The 22,053-nt window shown below is 45.1% G+C and overlaps 2 long non-coding RNA genes across 5 annotated transcripts in view; one reads left to right on the top strand and one right to left on the bottom strand.

Moving 5' to 3' along the window:
- LOC112644873 (uncharacterized) overlaps nucleotides 1–16,012 on the bottom strand; it is a 28,727-nt gene extending 12,715 nt beyond the window's left edge. The window contains exons 1-2 of the long non-coding RNA XR_003126828.3: nucleotides 15,865–16,012; nucleotides 14,904–14,977 (exon numbers count right to left, since the gene is read on the bottom strand). This is a non-coding gene — a long non-coding RNA (uncharacterized LOC112644873). The remainder of the gene's footprint in view (nucleotides 1–14,903; nucleotides 14,978–15,864) is intronic.
- An 80-nt stretch (nucleotides 16,013–16,092) lies between these two features.
- On the top strand, nucleotides 16,093–20,288 carry LOC125755260 (uncharacterized). 4 transcript variants are annotated; one of them, XR_007411208.1, is made up of 5 exons: nucleotides 16,093–16,246; nucleotides 17,255–17,397; nucleotides 18,055–18,279; nucleotides 18,577–18,713; nucleotides 18,866–20,288. It is a non-coding gene; the product is annotated as an uncharacterized LOC125755260 (long non-coding RNA). The 4 variants fall into 4 exon arrangements; XR_007411206.1 differs by having other exon boundaries at nucleotides 18,113–18,279; nucleotides 18,582–18,713; nucleotides 18,866–20,287; XR_007411205.1 differs by having other exon boundaries at nucleotides 18,113–18,279; nucleotides 18,866–20,287.
- The last annotated feature ends 1,765 nt before the right edge of the window (nucleotides 20,289–22,053 follow it).

Raw genomic sequence — 22,053 nt, 5'->3', positions numbered from 1 at the left:
GGGAATAAAAGGAATATATGTGAACTCTCTGTTCAATTTTTTCAGTAAACCTAAAACTGCACTAAAAAATAATGTCCATTAATTTAAATATGTGTGTGTGTGTGTGTGTGCACGTGACAAAAATATCTCAGGCTCCACTTAAATAAATTATTTCTCATGAGCATTTAAAATTTTGAAAAAAATTAATAACATCTGATTGATTAGAAATAATAAGATGGGGTTGTCTGGGGGCTCAGGGGTTGAGCGTCTACCTTTGTCTCAGGTTGTGACCCCAGGGTCCTAGGATCCAGTCCCACGTCGAGCTCCCTGCAGGGAGCCTGCTTCTCCCTCTGCTTGTGTCTCTGCCTCTCTCTGTGTCTCTCATGAATAAATAAATAAAATAGAAATAAAATATGCAAATGAAGGTAGGGGTGAGGGGGCATTGGTGGTCATTGTGTCTCTGGAGCAGGAAGCCACTGCCTGCCACAGTGCATGGGACACTCCTAGGGCAGAGTCCTGCTACATTGGGATGTATCTTTTTTTTTTTTTTTTAAAGATTTTATTTATTTATAGAGATGCAGAGAGAGAGAGGGGCAGAAACACATGCAGAGGGAGAAGCAGGCTCCACGCAGAGAGCCTGACATGGGACTCGATCCAGGGTCTCCAGGATCACACCCTTGGATGCAGGCGGTGCTAAACCGCTGTGCCACCAGGGCTGCCCTACATTGGGATGTATCTTAACTCTCCCACTAATGACATGTGTCCAGTCCTAAGGCATTGGTGGAAATGCTATCTGAAGTTTCACTGGACAGGCTAAGTCTTGCAGGTTTAAAGCTGCATAAGAAGAAGGTAAAATCATTTTGGCGGGGACCTCATAAAGTCTCTTCAAACTTTAGCTTCTTTAATTGCAAACAAGGGTAAGAAAATTCAAACGAGATGAATCTTTGATATTTTGAGCACCTTAGGAAAAATAATTTAAAGGTTTTTAAAAATTTATTCATTTCAGAGAGAGAGAGAGAGAGCACGAGTAGGGAGAGGGTCAGAAGTAGAAGCAGAGTCGGAGCTGAGCAGGGACCCCGACATGGGACTCGATCCCACAGGATCGAGGGACTGAGGGATCATGACCTGAGCCGAAGGCAGATGCTCACTGACTGAGCCACCCAGGCACCCCAGAAAAGCTGATTGAGATATGTTTAGGAGATAATGGGTCTTGGACTTGGAGTTATCACTCAGCAATGGAGTTTTCACTCTCTCAGCCAATCCCTTAGAGACAGTAGCTGCAAACTTGTCCCAGAAGCGGTTAAACAGGATTTGCCTTAGGCTGTGCGGCCTCGAGGGTCAGGACAGGTGCGCTCTAGGGGAAGGCAGCCGCGGCCGCCACGGTCAAGGGCAGAGCGCGAGCTGGGCAGCTGGCCGCTGGGAGACCCCAGCCTGGAATCACCCCGAGCCGGGGAGCACCCAGACTTCTCATGCCTATGGCCAGACATGTGAATGGCTCGGGCCCTTTCTTGGAATATAAATGGAAGTTTATCAGTTGTGCTTTGTTACAAGATCGCAGAAAGATGGTGCCTTAGAACACTTGTTTTGAATCCGTGTAGCTGAAAGGAAGAAGAAACCCATAGTTCCTTGGGTGAGCTTGACACAAGCCCCCCTCAGCCGAATGACCCAGATGGACGGTCTCCCATGTGGGACCAGAAGTGCTGGTAACCACTGAACTCCCCACCCGCCCCCCCAACACCTCTTTTGGCTTTGACTTAGTGTTTTTAGCTTCAAAGTCTCCCTCTGAGGAGAATAATAGGGCATCGGGAGATGAAAAGGAAGGGATAAATGCCCGTGATTTAAGACCTGTTCTCCGAAGATGAACGGGCTGAGTCCCGCTCGCCGGGGAGCACGGGCAAGGACACCCACCTCGGCGTGTCTCTGCACACACGCTCTCGCGCCACGCAGGGGGAAGCTGGGCCTACGCCAGCATGGTTCTCCTTCCATCCCTGCCTCCTCCCGGGGAGACGGAGCGGGACGGAGTGATGCTGCAAAATGCGACGGGGAAAAGCCTTGGCCCCATGCCAGAGCAGAGAAACCAACACGGAGGGGAAGAAAATCCGAAAACAGGCTGAGGCACATAGACACCCACCACACGATCTCGGAGCCAAACACGGAAATACGGCGACGTGGTAAGAACATTATGATCACATTAACACATAATGAGAAAATTATGGAAAAGATACTCCTCTGCTTGGAACATGGGACCAAGAAAAGCCAAGGTGAAATTTAGGATTGTGTGTGCATCTGGGCGGGCGGGGGGGGGGGGTGGGGGGGACAAGTGAGTCACAACAGATGGTCCTTGGTCCTCTAGTTAATTGCTGTACATGAATATGAGTGTTTTGTCCTTTAAAATGTTAAATTCTGTCTTGTAACCACCATATGGTCCCCTGTCATTTGCATACTTATCTGTCAGTTGAGCGCTGACTTATTTATTATACTCCAAAAAATATTTGCAGAGCGACTGATAAATTGGTACTAGTAAAAACAGTCATTAGAATCTTGTTTCTGAAAGTCATTGCCGAGTGTCTTAGAGCGTCACCTCACATTCTTGAATCCCCCCAAATTCACAAAATGCAGATGTGCCACGGAGCAGACCTGCTCTTACTTTGCAGCATCACATCGTGATGACACTCTGTGCTTATTCAGGAACATCTTGTTCTACTGCTTTGCTTTCCTGCGCTTTGCAGAGGGTGTGCTTTTTACAAATGGAAAGTCTGTGGCAACCCTGCATCAAGCAAGTCAGTCGGCACCATTTTTTCCAACAGCATCTGCTGGCCTCATGTCCCTGTGTCACATTTTGGCAATTCTCACAAGATTTCAGAGTTTTTCGTTGTTCTTGTATTTGTTATGATGACCTGCGACCAGTGATCTTTGACGTTAACATTGTAATTGTTTTGGGGGCATCACAAGCTGCGCGTGTAGGATGGCAAGCCTAATCCGTAAATGTTGAATGTGTCCTGACTGCAGATGTAGGAACAGCAGCAAGAGAATCGAGATGAGAAGTATGGTCTGAAGATGCGACTGAACTGCCCCCAATCTCGGGATAAAACTTAAACAGACGAGGAGCTGCTTCTTACAGATGAGCAAAGAAAGTGGGTTCTCGGGATGGAAACTACTCCTGGTGAAGATGCCATGAAGACTGTTGAAATGACAAAAAAGGACTTACAATATCACATGAACGTAGCTGTAAAGCAGCTGCAGGGTTTGAGAGGAGGGACTCCAGTTTTGAAAGAAGTCCTATTGTGGGTAAAATGCTACCAAACAGCATCACAGGCTACGGAGAAATCATTCACGAAAGGAAGAGTTGATCCATGCAGCAAACGTCGGCGTTGTCTTATTTTCAGAAATGGCCACAGTCACCCAGCCTTTGGCCACCAGCACCCTCTGGGGTCAGCAGATCAACATGAGGCAAGACCCTCCACCAAGCAAAAAGATCATGGTTCGCTGAAAGCTCAGATGAGGGTTGGCATTTTACAACACAGAGTATTTTTAGTTAAGGCATGAGCGTTGTTTCTTTAGACACATACCACCACACACTTCATAGGCTACAGGACCCTGTAAACACAACTTCACATGCACCTGGAAACCAAAAAGTTCACTTGACTCACTTGATTGCAATGTTTGCTTTACTGCCCTGGTCTGGAAGCAAATCCACAATATCTCCATGGTCTGCCTGTAATTTTTCCTAATTTTGCACACACTGAAAAAAAACTTAGCATAATTATTAAAGCTTACGTAATGTCCTCGCCATCAGCAGCCCTGCACACTTGTTCCTGCTGGTGAATGTTCGGTTGTTCAGCTCTTCAACTCGGCCCCGTGGAGGCATGCGGGGCTCGGCTCCAGAGAAACCATTTATCTGTGCACTTGTCACTCCGTTATCACAGGGCTACACCCACAGACTTGTTTCTGTTTTATGTTTTTTTCTTTGGAAAGGTAGTTTGTGAGCATCGGGGTCTTCCCTGATCCGACCTGCAGCAGGGCTGTGCCTGTCCCCATGGGTCATCACATTGTGATTTTAGAGTGAGCCCTGAGTCACCTGAAGATGCAAATAAAACCTGTTGACACCATGTTGACAAGCAAGATGCAGAGACAGCTGCTCCCAAAAGTGACCCAGGCAATTCCTCCGCTTCTGCGTCAAGGGGAGGGGTGACCAAAGAGGGTTCTCTTCCCAGAGGGTCTTACCCACCATTGTTTTATCCCCCAAGGCAAGGCCAGCCAACTTGCCTACGGTCCCCTTCTGTGTTGCATTTCTTTGCATAATGGAGCTTCTTTATTTTCCTTTGAGGAAGGGTAAGGAAGATGGGACAACGGGAGGAGAGGAGAAGGAGAAGGAATCACACCATGTTGCATCTTTCTCAAGTTGGGCACGAGAGACAGTCCTTCCCAGGACACGGCTGGTTTTAAGTTGTGGGTGTGGGTGGTACACTGAGCCTCCCCCATGGGCTAGAATGCTATCCTGGCCCTTCTGGAAAAGAGAAAAACCTCTTGGAAATATTGTCTGGAAAATCATCTTTAGAACTTGCAGGGGAAGAGTCTATGTTGCCTACGACAGCAAGAGAGTGAGAAACATAAGGGCAGAAGTAGTCATCAGGCTCAGACAGACAGCGGGACAAAGGGACACTGAAAGCCATTGTTTCTGAAAAGTGATGGCCAGAGAAAGAAACAGAAGCCAGGCTTGGTTTGGCGGGGTGTCTACACTCAGAACGCTCCCTCGAATGAGGCGGAGGCAGCAGTGGGTGAACAAATCCTGAGTGTCCTCTCAGGACCCCTCTGCTCATCACATGCTGGTGAGAGTGGGGGTGAGTGGGGAAAGATACAAAGAAGGGGGAGGGCGGGAAGGGGCTCCTGGGGCCCCCAGGTCATCGTGTGATTCTTCAAGCTGGGAAGAAAGTGGAGAAAAGGCAAAAATGTCTGAATTCTTATGAATAAAGACACTAAATGGAAAGAAAAGAGAAACAAAAACCATCTGTGCTCCCTGGAGGAAGGAGAGATGGGAGGGAAGAGACCCTCACCAGGAGGGATGAGGTTCAGCCCCAGCCCAGGAGGGAGTGAGGCCCAGAAGACAAGGCAGGTGGAAGTGAGCGCTCCCCAAGCAGGAAGGGGCACCACCCCCCAAACCTGGCACCCAGCATCCAGTGTTGCCTGAGGAGTCTCAGCCCAGCTTGAGCTGCTCCATCTTCAAGGGGCCACAACTCCGGAAGGCAAGGACACACGGGTGGCCATGCCCCATGTGAGGGGGACACTGGGACGCATTTCAGAGATCAGGGCTGCCTCGGGAAGCGAGATTTTAAGATGGCAAAGGAGACGCTTCGCAGACCTCTCTTTTCTCATAACCCTTAAGAAAATAGTGGGGAGATCAGGAATGTGACATATAACACAGGAGACCTCTAATGTTGAACCTTCATATACGCGAAGCAGGGCAGCCGGTGGCAGGGGGAGCTCAGACACCATGAGAACACCTCCCCCCCTTCCCCCCCCCCCCCCCCCCCCCCCCCCCCCCCCGCAGACCTCACACGCAGCCTGGAGAGCAGGAAAACAGGTCAGAACAAGTGCGCACTCCCCACAGCCTTGCCAACCAGCAAAGCTTGTTGAGTTTCAGACTATTGGATGAAAAAATCTTGGAGGAAATGGTTAGATTGATGTAAGTTCTTTGAAAATACAAGTGCTGTGGTGGCTACCATGCGCAAGAGCAGAAATGAAGAAGAGTGGTTGCCATGGGAGCGCACTGAGCGGAGAACAAGCCGCGGGGGCCTGGGCTCACGTACAGTTTAATTACAGTCTTCTCTTCAGGGTCTGCAGGAAGATCTCCCAGGTCAGTGGCTTTCAAGCTGTTTGTTCTGGACCAACAATAAGAAATACATTTCTATTGCACGTCCGCATGCGGATATGTTTGTATTCCTAGCAAGACTCTCATTTAAAAATACATCTTCTGATTACATAGGATGCATTCTGATGTTTTCTACTTTACAGTAGTTCTGTTCTTTATTTTCAAATGCAGCTGTGGCGATAAGATGATCTCCAATAATCCTCCACACCTTTGTACAATCCCCTCTCCCTGACTGAGGGCAGGACCTGCAACTCAATATCACTGATCATTAGATTTCAAACCAAAAGCACAATGAGATGCCACCTTCTACCCACTAAGATGACTACCATTGACAAACCATAAGGTACCAGGTATTGGTGAGGATATGGAGAATCAGGACCATTTGCACTGCTCATGGGAATAAAAACGGTGCAGCTCATGTGGAAACCAGTATGGCGGTTCCCCAAAATATTAAACATGGAATCTCTATATGATCCAACAATTCCATTTTGGGGTATACACCCAGAAGAATTAGAAGCAAATACTTGAAGGGATGTTTGGACACCCCTGAGGATGGCAGCCAAAGTTGGAAGCACTCCAAGTGTCCATTAGTGGATGAATGGATAAATACAATGACCTCTGTACATACAATGGAATATTATTCAGTCTTAAAAAGGGACAAAATTCTGACTCATGCTACAAATGGATGAAACTTGAAAACATTCTGTTACATGAAATAAGACCAGTCACAAAAAGAAAAATACTAAATGACTTCATCTAGATGAGGTACTCAAAACAGTCAAATTCATAAAAAGTAAAGGGATGGGTTCTAGGAGCTCAGGGAAGGGAGTGGGGAGTTAGTGTTTAGTGGGGACAGAGTTTCAGCTCTATAGGATGAAGAGTTCTGGAGATAAATGGCACAATGCCATAAATGTAGTTAACACTACCACACTGTGCTCTTAAAAATGGTCAAGATCTGGGTTCATTTCTGGGTTTTCTATTCTATTCTATTGATCTCTGGGTCTATATTTGTTCCAGGATCATACTGTTTTGATCACTACAGCTTTATAATCAAATAATCTTTGACAAAACAGGAAAGTTTCCCCAACAAATGATGCTGGGAAAACAGGACAGAGGCACACAGAAGAATAAAACTGGACCACTTTCTTACATCATATACAAAAATAAATTCAAAATGGATTAAAGACTTACACGTGAGACAGGAAACCATCAAAATCCTAGAGGAGAACACAGGAAGCAACCTCTTTGACATCAGCGGTAGCAACTTCTTACAAGACACGTCTCCAAAGGCAAGAGAAATAGAAGCAAAAAGGAACTACTGGGACTTCATCAAGATAAAAAGCTTCTTCACAGCAAAGGGAGCAGTTGACAAAACCAAAAGGCAACCTACAGAATGGGAGAAGATATTTGCAAACGACATATCTGATAAAGGGTTAGCATCCAAAATCTATAAAGAACGGATACAACTCAACACTCAAAAGATAAATAATGCAGTCAAGAAATGGGCTGAAGACATGAACAGACATTTCTCCAAAGATGACCTCGACTTGGCCAACAGACACATGACAAGATGCTCAACATTGCTCATCATCAGGGAAATACAAATCAAAACTACAATGACATATCATCTCACATCTGTCATAGTAGCTAAAATTATCAACATAAGAAACAACAGATGATGGCAAAGATGTGGGGAAAGGGGAACCCTCTATACTGTTGGTGGGAATGCAAACTGGTGCAGCCACTGTGGGAAACAGTATGGAAGTTCTATCAAAAAATTAAGAATAGAATTACCCTATGATCCAGTAACTGTACTACTTGGTGTTTACCCAAAGAATATAAAAATGCTAATTCAAAGGGATGCATGCACCCCAGTGTTTATAGCATCATTATCTACAACAGCCAAATTATGGAAAGAGCCCAGATGTCTATAGACAGATGAATGGATAAAGAAGATGTGGTGTGTGTACACAATGGAATATTACTCAGCCATAAAAAAGAATGAGTCAGTCAGACAAAAACAAATACCATATGAGTTCACTCATGTGTGGGATTTAAGAAACAAAACAAATGAGCAAAAGGGAAAAAAGAGGGAGAGAGAGAAACCAACATGTGGTGGGGAGGAAGGAATGACCCTGTGATGAGCACTGGCTGTTATATGGAGGTATTGAGTCACTATACTGTACACATGGAACTAATATTACACTGTGTGTTAACTAACTGGAATTTAAATAAAAACTTAAAATATATACGTATTAAAAATGATTGAGATGATAAAATTTATGTTTTATGTATTTAACCATTTCTTTCTTTTTTAAAAAAGATTTTATTTATTTGAGAGAGAGCAAGCAAGAGAGAGCACAAGTAGGAGCAGCAGAGGGAGAGGGAGAAGCAGACTCCTCACTGAGCAGGGAGCCTGATGCGGGACTCCATCCCAGGATCCTCAATCACAATCTGAGCCAAAGGCAGAAGCTTAGCTGGCTGAGCCACCCAGGGGCCCCTGTATTTAACCATCATTTAAAACAATTTTTAAAAACTCAGATGGGCCCACAGGGCAAAACCCAATGTATGTGTCACATAAAAGACAGATCTAAAATAAAATTAGTTAGATACTGCAGTGAAAGATGAGCACAGACACGCCAGGCAAATGAAAACAATGAGAAAGCAGAGGTTACGATGTCACCATCAGAAGAGATTGCATTTAGGACAGAGTATTCAGCATGAGGAAGGAAGGCCATTTGTACATGACAAGAGGTACAGCCTAACAAACTGAGTAGCCCAGCATCAGAAAATGTTATTCAGGTGCTCCAAGGAATACAAGAAGCCATTGACAGAAACATTTTGGAATTAGGAGGCTTTCATTCACTCTTATTGTTTCATGGGAAATCAGATAGAGAAAAATAATTAAATCTGAAAGAACCCGAAGGATATAAAAAATAAGGTAGACCTAATTGATTCGTGAAACCTCTATTCACTCTTAACAAAGAATACATCTTCTTTATTTAGGACTGTAGGACAGTCAAGCACATTAACCTTATATTCAGCTAGTCCATCAGTTAGAAACCTTTACTTGCAATTTATAGCTACTTATTCATAAATGAACTAATTGTCCTATTGACAATTCTTAATTGTTAAAGTAAATACAATTAAATGAGCACCTCGCTGGCTCATTTGGTGAATGAAGCCTGTGGCTTTTGGTCTCAGGGTACTGAGCTGGGTACATTGGGTGTAGAGATTGTTTAAATAAATAAACTTGAAAAAAATTAAAGTGGGGGTCCTGGGTGGCTCAGTCAGTCAAGCATCTGACTCTGGATCTCAGGTTTGTGAGTTCAAGGCCCATGGTGGGTTCCATGCTGGGTGTGGAGCCAGGGTGGCTCAGTCGGTGATGCATCCGCCTTTGGTCATGATCCCAGGATCCTGGGCTCGAGTCCTGCAGTGGGCTCCCTGCTCAGTGGGGAAACTGCTTCCCCTCTTCTGTCCCCCTCATGCTCATGCTCACTCTCTCAAATGAATAAAATCTTAAAAAAATTTTTTTAAAGTAAAAACAAAAAGTTTTGGTACTTTCTTTTTAGTTCCTGAGAACACATCTTTTGCATCCTTCTGAGAACAGCTCTGTTTTGAACACAAAGATCACCGCAGGGAAAAGACAAAAGCTACACAGGGCTTTTTCTGATCTCACATCATTACAATTAGAATTAATTTTAAAAATTAGGAAGAAAACCTGTTACCCATATAATTTTCTAAAATCTCTTACTACATTTGGGTCAAAGAAAAAATTATAATAGCTGATAGCAATAGCACCAATACCAAAGCTAACGTATTGCTTAGAAAGATTCATAGTCAAGTATTAATGTTAATAAGCAAAAAATAATGAAAACCAGTTTTAAGTATTCAACTCTAGTTGTTAGAAAAAGAACTATATATATATATTTTAAGAACAGTATTTTTAAACTAAAGAAACTAGGTGGTGCCTGGCTGGCTTAGTTGGTAGACTGTGCGACTTTTGATCTCAGGGTTGTGAATTTGAGCCCTACATTGGAGGTAGAGATTACTTAAAAATAAAACCTTTAAAAAAATTTAAATGAACAAAAAAACCCTATGGAAACTAGAATGGATAAATTTATACATATAGAAAAAAGAAAAATGGTAAAACTAATAAATCTATTATCAGCCAAGATACATAAAAGAATACTAATCAATAAAATCGATTATTTGTTTTTAAAGATTGTAATTAATTAATTAATTTATTAATTAATTAATTTATTTTTATGATAGTCACAGAGAGAGAGAGAGAGGCAGAGACATAGGCAGAGGGAGAAGCAGGCTCCATGTACCAGGAACCCAATGTGGGATTCGATCCCGGGTCTCCAGGATCGCACCCTGGGCCAAAGGCAGGCGCCAAACTGCTGCGCCACCCAGGGATCCCCTTTATTCATTTATTTATTTATTTATTTATTTATTTATTTAAATATTTTATTTATTTATTCATGAGAGACATAGAGAGAGACGCAGAGACATCGGCAGAGGGAGAAGCAGGCTCCCTGCAGAGAACCTGATGCAGAACTTGATCCCAGGACCCCAGGATCGTGACCTGAGCTGAAGGTGGATGCATCACCGACTGAGCCACCCAGGAATCCCCAAATTGATTATTTTTAAAAATGAAAAGCCCTGTCTTTCCCTCCTGCTATGAGGAAAATCCTGAGTGCTGGATCTTGGGGGTGTTTGTGCCCTGGGGACCTCCTGACTCTCAATTACACTGCCAGTCACCAGATGTGTGGAGGTTTCCCCACACCAACAAGCAATTCTCAGATGCCAGCGGGCTGTCCTGCCAACTCAACTCAGTTCTGTCCTGAGGTGGTGTCAGATCCTGCAGGCTGAGGGCTCGGTCCCACCAGACACCCCTCCTCCACCTCAGAGGCCAGAGCAGGTTCAGGGTGTCACCTGAGCTTCTGACCAAGAGGATATAAATCAGAGGTTCCCACAACTCCCTCCTCGGGTTCCATTAATTTGCTAGAGCAGTTCACAAGCTCAGGGAGACACCTCCATTCACCGGCTTATTAAAGGCTATGATGAAGGATACAGATGAACAGCCAGATGAAGAGAGGCACAAGTCAAGGTCTGGGAGGCCCCTGAGCATGGGAGCCTCAGTGTCATGCTCACCAGCCTGGAAGACCTCCAAACCCTGCTTCACTGGGATATTATGGAGGCTTTCTGATGCAGGTGTGATGGATCATGACTCCACTTTCATCTCTTTCCCTTCTCAAGAGAATGGAGGGCAGGGCTGAAAATCCCAAGGCTCTGATCACACTGATCAACCCAGGAGACACTCAGAAGTTCACCCAAAGTCAGCTCATTAGAACAGAAGATGCTCCTACTATTCTCATCACTTAGGAAGTTTTAAGAGTTTAGGAACTTTGGGCCAGGAACCAGGGGCAGAGGCCAGTATATATTTTCCATTATCTTTAGGTTTCCTAAGGAAAAAAATAATAAATGGAAACTATTTAGAAAATATGAACTATTTGTGTCAAGAAATAATGAGAGAATGGTTTCAAAGTGCTCTCCTATGGGGAGGAAAGGGCACAGACAGTTCACAAGTGGAGGCTGCTGACCTAAGAACAGATAAACCAAAGCTATGTAAGTGGTTCCCCAAGAAGAGGGGCAAGAAGGAAACATTTAATGTTTTTTTTTGTTGTCAGCTTACTGCAGACACAGAAACCTGAGGTGGATGGCACCAGTCACTATCCCAGGCGATCTCACATGCAATTACTAATGCAGAAATCCAAAGTACAATATTAGCAAATGGAACCAAGCAGCACTTGGTATCATAATTGACTCTTTTCATAACTGAAATGCAAGGATGACTCAATATTGGAAAACCTATTCACAAAATTAATTGAATGTAAGGATAAAATTGGAAAAACATGATCATCTTCATAGTTGTTGGAATGAGATTTGATGAAATTTCAAAATCTATCCCTTAAAAGTCCTTAATAAAAAATGGAAAGAAGAATTGACCTAAAATTCAATGCCATAGTCAATGGAGAAATACTGACAGCTTGTTAATAAGGCAGAAATAAGATAAGGATGTCCACCATATTTCAGCATTGTTCTGGAGTATTCCGAGATGAAAGAATTTTCAGCTTGGAGGATAGGAGATACAAATTTAAGATAGCAGTTAAATGAGAACCTTAAGGCCCCAAATTCAAATTATAAGTAGAATCTTGTGATTTATATTTTCTTAAGAAACAGGAATAACTAAACTTATCTCCCAGTTCTGTCCATTGATAAATGTGGGAGCAAAGACCAAACCAGAAGCAAGGAGTTTCCCTAACCCCCAGGCTGTGTCTCTATCACTATTTTTCACTTCAATGAACCAGGGCTCCTTGCAGAGGGCACGTTCCTGGTTAGGGGCTGGATGACCTGAAACATCTTGTCACACCAGATAGCAAAGAAATGAAGATGTGTCAAAAGTACTTGAGGCCAACCTGAGGAAGCTCTCACTGGCCAACAAGAGGGCCATCTGATAATCACAGTGGATCGAGGCACACAAAATCTCTTTAAACACATTGGTTCATTACAATATTAAATAATTCTAAACATACCCAATACAACCCCACACCCCCAAAAGAGAGAAGAAATACAGAAATCACATTGGTTACTTTTGGAAGAGGCTGAAGGGGAAAAAAATCAGGCTTTTGAGCTTTTTTCTCACCTTTTCTTTATAAACTGTAGTAGAGAGAGGCTGGTATTCCAGCTAATAAATGAAGATAAAGGCTGATAGAATACCACTATTCTGCAATCCCTAATGGATTAAAAGAGCTAAGCAATGGGCATCAGTGGCTGTTGACACCACAGAAGAGAGATAACCAGACACAATGGGCCTTCCAATAGAGCACAGCCCCCGTGAGATATGCCTGCCCAAATAATCAAGCCAGAATCCGATTAAGTCCCTAAATCCTACTAATCGTCTATCAGAAATACAGAATAGAGGAAAGTGTTGAACATGATCAAAAGAACTACAGACTGATCCCACTTACAAATATTAATGCAAGTCATAGTAAGTAAGGTATTACTTAACAGAGTTCATCCACGCATTATAAAATCATAAACCATAGCCAAGTAAAGGATCAACTCATTCATTCAAGGATGGCCCAATATCAGGAAATCATAGTAAAATAATCATATTAAAAGTCAAAGAGAAAAACTATATGATCATTCAAAATTCATTCTTGATTGAAGTCATAAGTGCAATAAGAATGGAAGAATATATCTATTACTCAATAAGATAAATGTACAAATATATGGCACTCAATGGTGAAATATGACATTAAAATTAGGCACATGTGGTATGCACTATCTCCATTAATTAATATTATTTTTATTATTAAATTATTATTAATAATTATTAGATGAAATAAAATATAATTATAGGAAAGAAGAAGGAAAAATATTACTATTTGTAGGTGGTACAAATTGTATCATAAGGAAAAAGTCAGCAAGATGGCTGGGTCATCACTGTCATCATAACAGTTACCGTGATCTAGGCTCTGTGCTGAGTATTTCTTATACAGGAACTTGTTTCATTGTCATAACAATTCTATGAGGTAGACATAGGTATTCACCCCAGCTTTACAAAAGAGGAAACTGAGGCAGAAACAAGTTAATAATTTCCCCAGAGCTGGGAAGTGAGGGAGCCAAAATATAGAATTGTTGATGTCCAAATTTGCCAGCGATACCCACTTTTGAAAATACCCCGTTGATCATAAAAACCTACTTAGAAATATCTAGTAATGTGTTTGTCGAGACATGAAGACCTGTATGAATAAAAATTTAAAAGAAAAAGAGAAAAGATGATGAAGAGCAGAGTAGCTGAGTTTTTGGGAACCTCTAACCTAACTGGTTGTCTAGACCATGGGTCTCTGAAGCCACGTGTGTACACCAGGCCTCCCCATTGGATGAGTATTGGTGTGCATCTCTGTCACGATAAGGCAGCAGGTGTGTCCAAAAAATAAGCAGAAGCTCCATAATGAGAGCATCGCCCCTGCTCCACTCACTCACTTACTTTCAGCTATTGTAGCACATTAAAGTTTGCCTGCATCCAAGTGAGTGATTATATGGGATCTATTATTTAATTGAGAGCCTATTTTATTGTAATGATATGGAGAACAACCAGGATGTTCTTATGGCATTCATGGTAATTTTCAGATTATTTCATACTAAAATATTTTATTTCTTTTTTTAAAGTTTATTTATTTGAGAGAGAAAGAGAGAGCAAGTGAGAGAGCAAGCAGGAGTGGGGGAGGGGTAGAGGGAGAGAGTCTCCAAGCAGATTGTGGAGCCCAAGGGAGGGGGCGGCTAGATCTCAGGACCCTGAGGTCATGACGTTCCTGACGTGAGCTGAAACCAAGAAGTGGGTGCTCTAATCAACTGAGCCACTCAGGCGCCCCCTCCACATTTTTTAAAAAAGATTTATTTATTTATTTTAGAGATAGAATCATTATAAAATATTTAAATGAGGTTTTTAGCTTAGTCATTACTAGAGAAAGTTAAAAATGTTGCTAAATTTTTCAATGCCTGCAAGTGTCTCTGAGCAGTTTGTCACCTAGAAGACACTTCCAAAAATGATTGGGCATCAGCCACTCCTTTCTGGTAAATTTCAGGATTTAATACTAAGCTAAAGATAACCTCCTTTTCCAAAGAAAAGTGTTGGGATGAGAGCACTTTTTGCTACTATGATTTTGTGGCATTGTGAGAATTCTTACAGCATACTCAAAACTTGGGGAATGGAGTGTTTTTTTTTTTTTTTTTTAACTTGTTTTGAAAGCTTCCAAAAGAAGAACCCACTTGAAAAAAAATATAAAAAGTAAAATATCTTCTAATTAGTATGTAAAACCTCTTGACCCACATCTGGAAAGATGAAACCAACTCCTTTAAAATCTTTCTAGGATGAGTGTAAATGTTTGAATTATTGAATTACTGGAGGCACAACCCAGGGAGGGCAGCCAGGGCCCCACATCCTCTACCTGGATTCACGTGTATTCCCAAGAGTCCTCACCAATGATAGGTCTGAAAACCAAGCGTCAAAATAAATGAAATCTGAAGCCAGACCTCTCATGTCTGCATCAAAAGCTGCAAACCAAATTAAAAAAAAATGATGCACATTTGATCACACTGCTCTATTACTATTTTTCTAGTAAAAGTAAGATTTTTTTGTATCATTAAATAAGGTGAAAATCTTTTAAAATAGTGCTTATTTCATCTTCCATTGATCCTCTCACTTCTATTTTTGTAGATTTGTTATAATATACATAATATATTAATGCAATTCTAAATACTTTAAAGATAAATATATACAAAACTTTAATTAAGAGAAGTGAATATATTGGGGCACATGCTGGCTCTCTTTCTTAAGTGCCTCAGGTACATGTTGCAACTTGGAGACTCCTATATTGACTTTCCAAAATTATAATTATTTGATCATAGAATCATCGCCTTTTTGGGCTACTTAGCAGCCATGTGATTGATTGTTCTTCAAAGTCTGCCCCGCTCAGTTGATAAGAGCAAAGTGACATCTTAAACACACACAACACAGGCTTTGCTGAGACATTTCCATTTGATATCAGGAAAAAGATCTTACTGATCTAATTAATGTCAGTTTTTCCAACTAAGATTCTTTTAGATTCGCATTTAATGGTTTAAAAAAATCAATTTCGTAATAGTTATTTTTTAACTGAAAATAACTGGCCCCTTCCTATGTGACTCCATCTGACATTACTGTTATTATTACTATTTTAAAGATTTATTTATTTTAGAGAGAGAGAGCACACAAGTGGGCCGGAGGGAGGGGCAGAGAGAATCTCAAGCAGACATCCCGCTGAGCGCAGAGCCCAACAAGGGGCCCAATCTCAGGCCCTGAGATCACAATCAGAGCCGAAACCATGAGTTGGACACTCCACCAACCGAGCCCCAGGGGCCCTCCCAGCATTACTGTTATTGCTATTGTCATTTACACTCACCTCTTTGCCTTTGCAGTAGGGCAATAAAGCGGCAGCTCCCGAAAACACCACGTTTCCAATCTCTGTCAGAAGAGATTATTCGCCAGTAGAAGAGCAGGAACAGGCCAGTCACATAATGAGTAATAACCACTCTCTGTGAAGGGACAGTTGAAACCATGGTGCTCTGCACCTCCCCTGTAGGTCACCATTATGGGCGGGGGTGGGGGGGTCGCCCCACCCCTAGGGCTCTGAGGTCACTGGTCTGGGAATTAGCCTCTCAGAGCCCCTCAGCTTAGGAGACTGGAGCCCGAGGCCTAGAAACACAGGTTGCAAGGGCCGAAGGCCAAAGCATGTCTGTGTATGTGGAACTGAGGCCCCACCCTCGCCGTTGGCTTGGCACCAGGTGACACTTCTACCACCATTTTTGGTATTTTTGAAAAAAGATTTTATTTATTTACTCATAAGAGAAACACAGAGAGAGGTAGACACAGAGGCAGAGGGAGAAGCAGGAAGCAGGCTCCCTGTGGGGAGCCTGATGTGGGACTGGATCCTAGGACCCTGGGATCACGACCTGAGTCAAAGGCAGACACTCATTCCCTGAGCCACCCAGGTGTCCCTCACTTGTTGCTATTTTTTATCTTGATGCTAAACTCTTCTCAGAGTTTAAAACAGTTGTGCAGAGTGTTAGGTTTTTCCCAAATGAACGGCGGAGAAATTAAAAACAGTAGAGCCAGGCAGTACGTTCAAACGTGCTTTAATGGGGAGCACTCGCAGGCGAGGTTCCATGACTCGGAGGGGCTTGAGTCAGGGAAGGCGAACCCTGGCAAACCGCAGGGGGCTCTATAAAGAGTTTTCGGCGGGAAGATGGGGGCAGGGCGGCATTCCGATTAGGGCAAAGGTTACAGGTCTTTGTGAGCTAAGTTAGGGTAGGGCAGCAAGGCTGCCTTATTGGGAGGTTGCTGGCCTGGGGTTGGCCGTTTTAAGGTCCCCAATCTCGCCAGCCCAACACAGAGTTTTTGCCTTAAAAAAAAAAAAAAAAAGTAAAAATATCATGAGATGCCTCCAGAAGGCAGCAGAAATTGTAAAAACTGAATTGCACATGAGACACATGGAGATCCTTGTCAATGGAAAAAGAACAAAAGATCTATTGCCTCTGTCTCCCTAAAAATAGTAAGCAATGAAGACCCTGGAAATGCAGATAGAAGCAAAAAGGGAGCCCTGGCCAAGGGGCACAGGTGCCTTGAATCCTTTTAATTTAAGGACAGAAATGAGCAGGATTGCAGGGAGGAAGACGCAAAAGGGATCCAGAGGGTGACAGCTGGAATTTACCATTTTTATGTTTTTAGCTAATAAAGCAAACGCTTTACAAGATAGTCACGTCTTGAAGTCTCATAACTGGACATTCTTCTAGGTTGGTCTGAAGCACGGTGGGTGCTGATGCTGTGGGTCCAGGTGGTACACATGTGGAACCACTGACCTAGAGATTCTTGCAACAGCCCTGGTGGTGAGAGGAGACAAGTGGGAGGGACCGAGATGGTGACAGCACAGACACAGGTGAGAGCTATGTAGAGTCCAAGGTAACGGGACCACGTGATGAAGCTGAGACTGGGAAGCTGGCTCCCAGGGTTGCACCTTGAGGGACAGGGCACTAAACAGCCAGAGCAGAGACCCCATGTTGTGTGGCAGAGGCCTGGGGAGAAGACAGAGGTCGTGCTCCGGGCATATGGAGTGGCTGTCCAGGAGGCTGTCTGCAGGATGGGGCTAGGGTTCCGGAGAGATCTGTGTGGGGAGAGGCCTGCGGCCCAGGGAGAGCCCGGTGGCAGGTAATGAGCATCGTCAGGTGAAGGCGGGAAATCGAGGCGTTCAGGGCAGAGCAGGGGGGCCGCAGCCGCGGGGAATGCAGGCCCTGCATGTGGGGGGATAGGACAAGGGCCGGGGTGGCTGCACTGCACCTGCCGGAAGATATGACAAGGCCAGGATGTGTCCAGGGATTGAGCACTGCGGGTAAACATAGGGTCCGGGGCTCAGGGGTCTCCACCAAGGAAAGAGCGTGGAAGCCCGATTCCCAGGGGGTTTGAGCCCCAGAAGGAGGACAGGGAGACAGGAGTGGGGAGGACACTCAGAAGTGTGCCTGTGAGGAGACGGTGACAGGGACAGGTTTCCCTGTAATTCTTCAGGGAACGGGATGCATGTGTGCTTAAAACCTGCCAGGAGGAAGCTGCTGAGGACAGGTGCAGCTACAGAGAGGAGTGTCCTCCTCCCTCTGCAGGGATGAGCCTCTTGCCTGTCCCTGAGCTGGGGCCTTGGAAACTTGGGACAGGGAGGAGCCCCAGGCTGAGCGGGAGCACCTCCAGGAGCAGCTGGGGAGGACGACGTAAGCATGCCAGCCAGGGGAGCAGAGGGACACGAGGGAACCCATGTAAGGGGGTGGACCAGGTGAGTGAGGGCCCTGAGACTGCAGACAGTGAGTGACTTACCTTGTCCTCCAGGAGGGCGGGGATGTCAGAGAGCTGGGGGTGACAGAGAGTGGGAGGCAGTGGTGGGCAGCCAGCACGCTGCCCCCAGAGCCAACTCACTGCCAGCCCCCACTCCACATGCTACCACCCCTCGGCTCCCTCCCCCACTATCCCCCCTTGCCCCCCATATCCCCCCACTCCCTTTGGCTCCCTCCACCGCACCCACCCACCCCGTCCCCCAGGCTTCGTGGGACCCTCAGCAGCTTGTGTGTCCCAGTCTAGTGTCCTTTCGTTGGAATCGGTGCCGTGAGACACGTCTGCCCCTCTGCCCTCGATATGTGCGGCCCGGGGACCGGAAGACAGCAGCGGGAGGCAGAGACCCGCAAACTCTGCTGCCCAGACGAGCCCCGCACGGTATGGAAGTGAGAGCAGAGGCAGGAGGGGCAGGAGGGCAGGGGGCAGGGGGCAAGTGGGAGGCCCAGCACCCGAGTCCCCGCCGAGGCCTGCAGGAGCGACCAGGAAACAAGCGCACTGCCCGCCTGGCCGTCACTGCCCTGTGATCACAGGACACACTGGCCCTTGAAGAAAAGCCCTGAAGGATGTGAGCAGCAGTCCTGGCTCAAAGCAGCAGCACGGCACCAGAATTGGAGGGTCACACGCTCCAGGTGAGTTCTCCATGAAGACAGCAGTGACAGCCCTCCAGGACCCCCATTTGGCCCTGCTTGCCCTACAGCCTTGGTCAATCTCCTCCCCCTTCTCACCTGCATGTAATAAACACACCTCAGCCTTGGGTGTCGCGGGACGGCTCCTCAGCTAGGGGACACATGGCCCTGCAGCCCTGTAATGAGCAACACCCCACTGGGCACCACCCCTGACTGATCCCATGGAACTTGGGTTGCTCCCCAAGGAAAGGCCTGGAAGGTGGAAAGCTGGAGTAGGGTGTAGACAAGCAAGCAGGTGAGTCCATGGGGACAAGTGCCAGGATCCCCAGACCCACATTTACACCAACAGGGAAGCCCCACAACTTCCCTTTGGTGGTAGGTCCTTTCCTGAAAGGCTGAAGTCATTTCCCAAGCCCGGCCTGGCCTGGACACTTGGTTTAACTGACGGAACGTGCGAGAGAGGACGAGGTGCCAAGTCTGGGCCTGGGGCCTGATGCCTCCTTCATTGCCCGCTCACTCACCCTCTGGGAGCCCCCGGGCTGCCCCCTGCATAAGGGAGACAGAGGGTGCCCATACCCCACTGCAGCCCACCAGCTCAGGGCAAGCCAGCTCCAGGCACTGATCCGAGGAGCAGCTGGACAGGCGGCCCAGCAGAGCCTAGACCGCCCATCTGCGGCGTCTTTGGCTAAATTGATGGTTGTATTTCTTTAATACCACTGTTTGGGGGTGGCCTCTTGCCTTCCTGCCTTCCTTCCTTTTCTTTCTTTCTCTCTCTCTTTTCTTTCTTTCCTTCTCTTTTCTTTCTTCCTTCTATTTCTCTCTTTCTTTTTTAATGAAGCAGAAGTTGACAGATTTATCTCCGTGGGAAACTAGAAGTTGGCCCAGAAAGTCTCCTGATGCAGGGTCATCAGGTCAAGAAGTGGGTAGGGCCGAGGCTGCCCCTGGCAAGAGGGGATTAATGAGAGGTGCACGTGTCTACCTGGTTCTCAGCCGTTACCCAAATGGAAAGCCCCTGCATCTGGGCGCTTCTCTGCCAAGAAGGGGAACAGAACAGCATCTCTGTGGGAACCCAGGGAGCCCAGAGGACCCCGAGCAGGGACATGAAGTGGGAGAACCATGTCAGTCTGCTCCCAGCAGGACAGCGCATTATAGGACCTTAGGTCATCTTCCACTTACAGCAGGAAAAGTCACAGATAGTAGAAAAGTCCGGCTTTCTGTCCAGTCACATATCACTTTCCCATCACCATGCAAAAAGTCAAGCAGCTTTTAGGTGCATTACTCCTAAATATTAAAGAGGATCCAAATGTAGGAGGAAATTTTTTTGTTTGTTTGTTTGTTTTTAGGAGGAAATATTTTTTCTCTGCTTTCTTGAAGTCAGTGGTTCAGGCTTGTATATCAAATTGGTAAAAGATGGATTCACAGGAGAAAAAAACCCCGAGTTTATTTACATGTACAAGGTTACATGCATACACACGGCGGAGCTCAGAGGTGAGTTTAAGGCTCGTATTCCATCTTAGCGGAGGGCGATACATTGTGGAGAAGTGGAAGGTGTGTGGGCTTCTAGAGGAGGTAATGGTGGGCTGGTAAATATCTGGGGAAATTAATGGAAGACGAGGGATGTTTTAGTAAGTTTTGTTTGTGCAGCACCCACTGATGCTGACTTTGTCTTCAGTGGTAACAGTTATTTAGTTGTGATAATGGTATTTTCTGGTGCTGGAGAGGAGTGAGGGCCATCCTCACAAGGAAAGTATAGACACTGCAATTAGGCAGAAAGAGGAGGATAGAGAGCTTCCCTGGACTCTGCTGTTTCTCAAATGCTTTCCATTCAAAATAATTCTTATGCCAAAGTGGCCTATTTCGAGATGGCCTATTCTGATCCCCTTCACAAGGATAACCAGATATTTGAAAAGAGCTATAACATGAAAAGCAAAGGATAAAACCATCACACATGACAAAGAAAACACAAAATAAACATCAGCAATGTGGACAGTAAAGTGAATCTCAAAGAAACCCCTGTAATTAATATGTTCAGGGATATAAGAGAAAATATTGAACCTATAAAGGACTAGATGCTATGAAAAGAAAAATCAAAGGCTAGGTTAAAAGCTAGTAAATTAAAGCATCGTAGTGAAAATTTAAATTTCAGTAGAAGCATTGGGAAATAATGTTAAATCAGTCTTTGAGAAGGTAAAACAGAAGCTGGTGGATGGAAGCTTGGGAAGAAAATAAAATGAGGGGTTCAGCCTGAGATTGAGTGGTGGGCACGTGGAGAATAAGAGAGCAGGGAACGCAGCTGGGGAGGCTGGTGGCGGCTCATCATCTCCCATGTGACTTTCCCCAGGAGGGAAACTGAGAGGGCCACTGAGTCCCAACAAAATGAATGAAAAAAGCCAAGTCAAACCACTGTAAACATGAGCGGTAAAGCAGATCACCAAACACTCTGAGGGAGGGGGATTACTTTACACCAGAGAGGGGATAAAATGTTAGCAGATTCCTCAACATTATTAAAAATAGAAGAACTGGGGTATGCCCTCAAAATTCTGAAGAAAAATTATATTCAACCCGGATTTCATACTGAGTCAAATTATAGTAAAAGAAGGTTATTTCTAGAGATGTAAAGGCTTAAAAATTTATCACCCAGACCTGCTAGATGAGGTCTTCTGTACAAATAAGAGAGGAAGCCAAGGAAGAATGACATGAGGTTCAAAACCAGGGTCCTCACCCAGAGGGGGGTGAAGAGCAGCCCCAGGACCACAGCTGGGAGGTGGCTGCGGGGAGAGCAGGTGCAGATGCCGGGAAGCTGGAGAGCGAGGGGAGAGAGGGAACAGCGGAGCCCCCGTGTAATCCGGTAACTGGGCAGAGTAGACAACTGTGCTGAAGACCTTGAGGGGGAAGTAGAGCTACAGATAAAGAAAAGCTAGAAAATGACAAGGATGAGGCAATTATGAGCTACAACCAGAAGTGTATATAACAAAGGGCCTGAATGCCTGGTCCGTAACCTGACGTATGGAGAATAGTGCTTACTTATATGGCTAGAGCACCAAGATGTGAGGATGTTTATCTTACGGCGGGAGGGAAGAGCAGGGGCAGCT

The sequence above is a fragment of the Canis lupus genome, chromosome 1 (genome assembly GCF_003254725.2).
Source record: "Canis lupus dingo isolate Sandy chromosome 1, ASM325472v2, whole genome shotgun sequence".
Classification (NCBI taxonomy): domain Eukaryota; kingdom Metazoa; phylum Chordata; class Mammalia; order Carnivora; family Canidae; genus Canis; species Canis lupus.
Note: the sequence above shows the minus strand (reverse complement) of the source record. Positions and strands in the feature narration are given on the sequence as shown.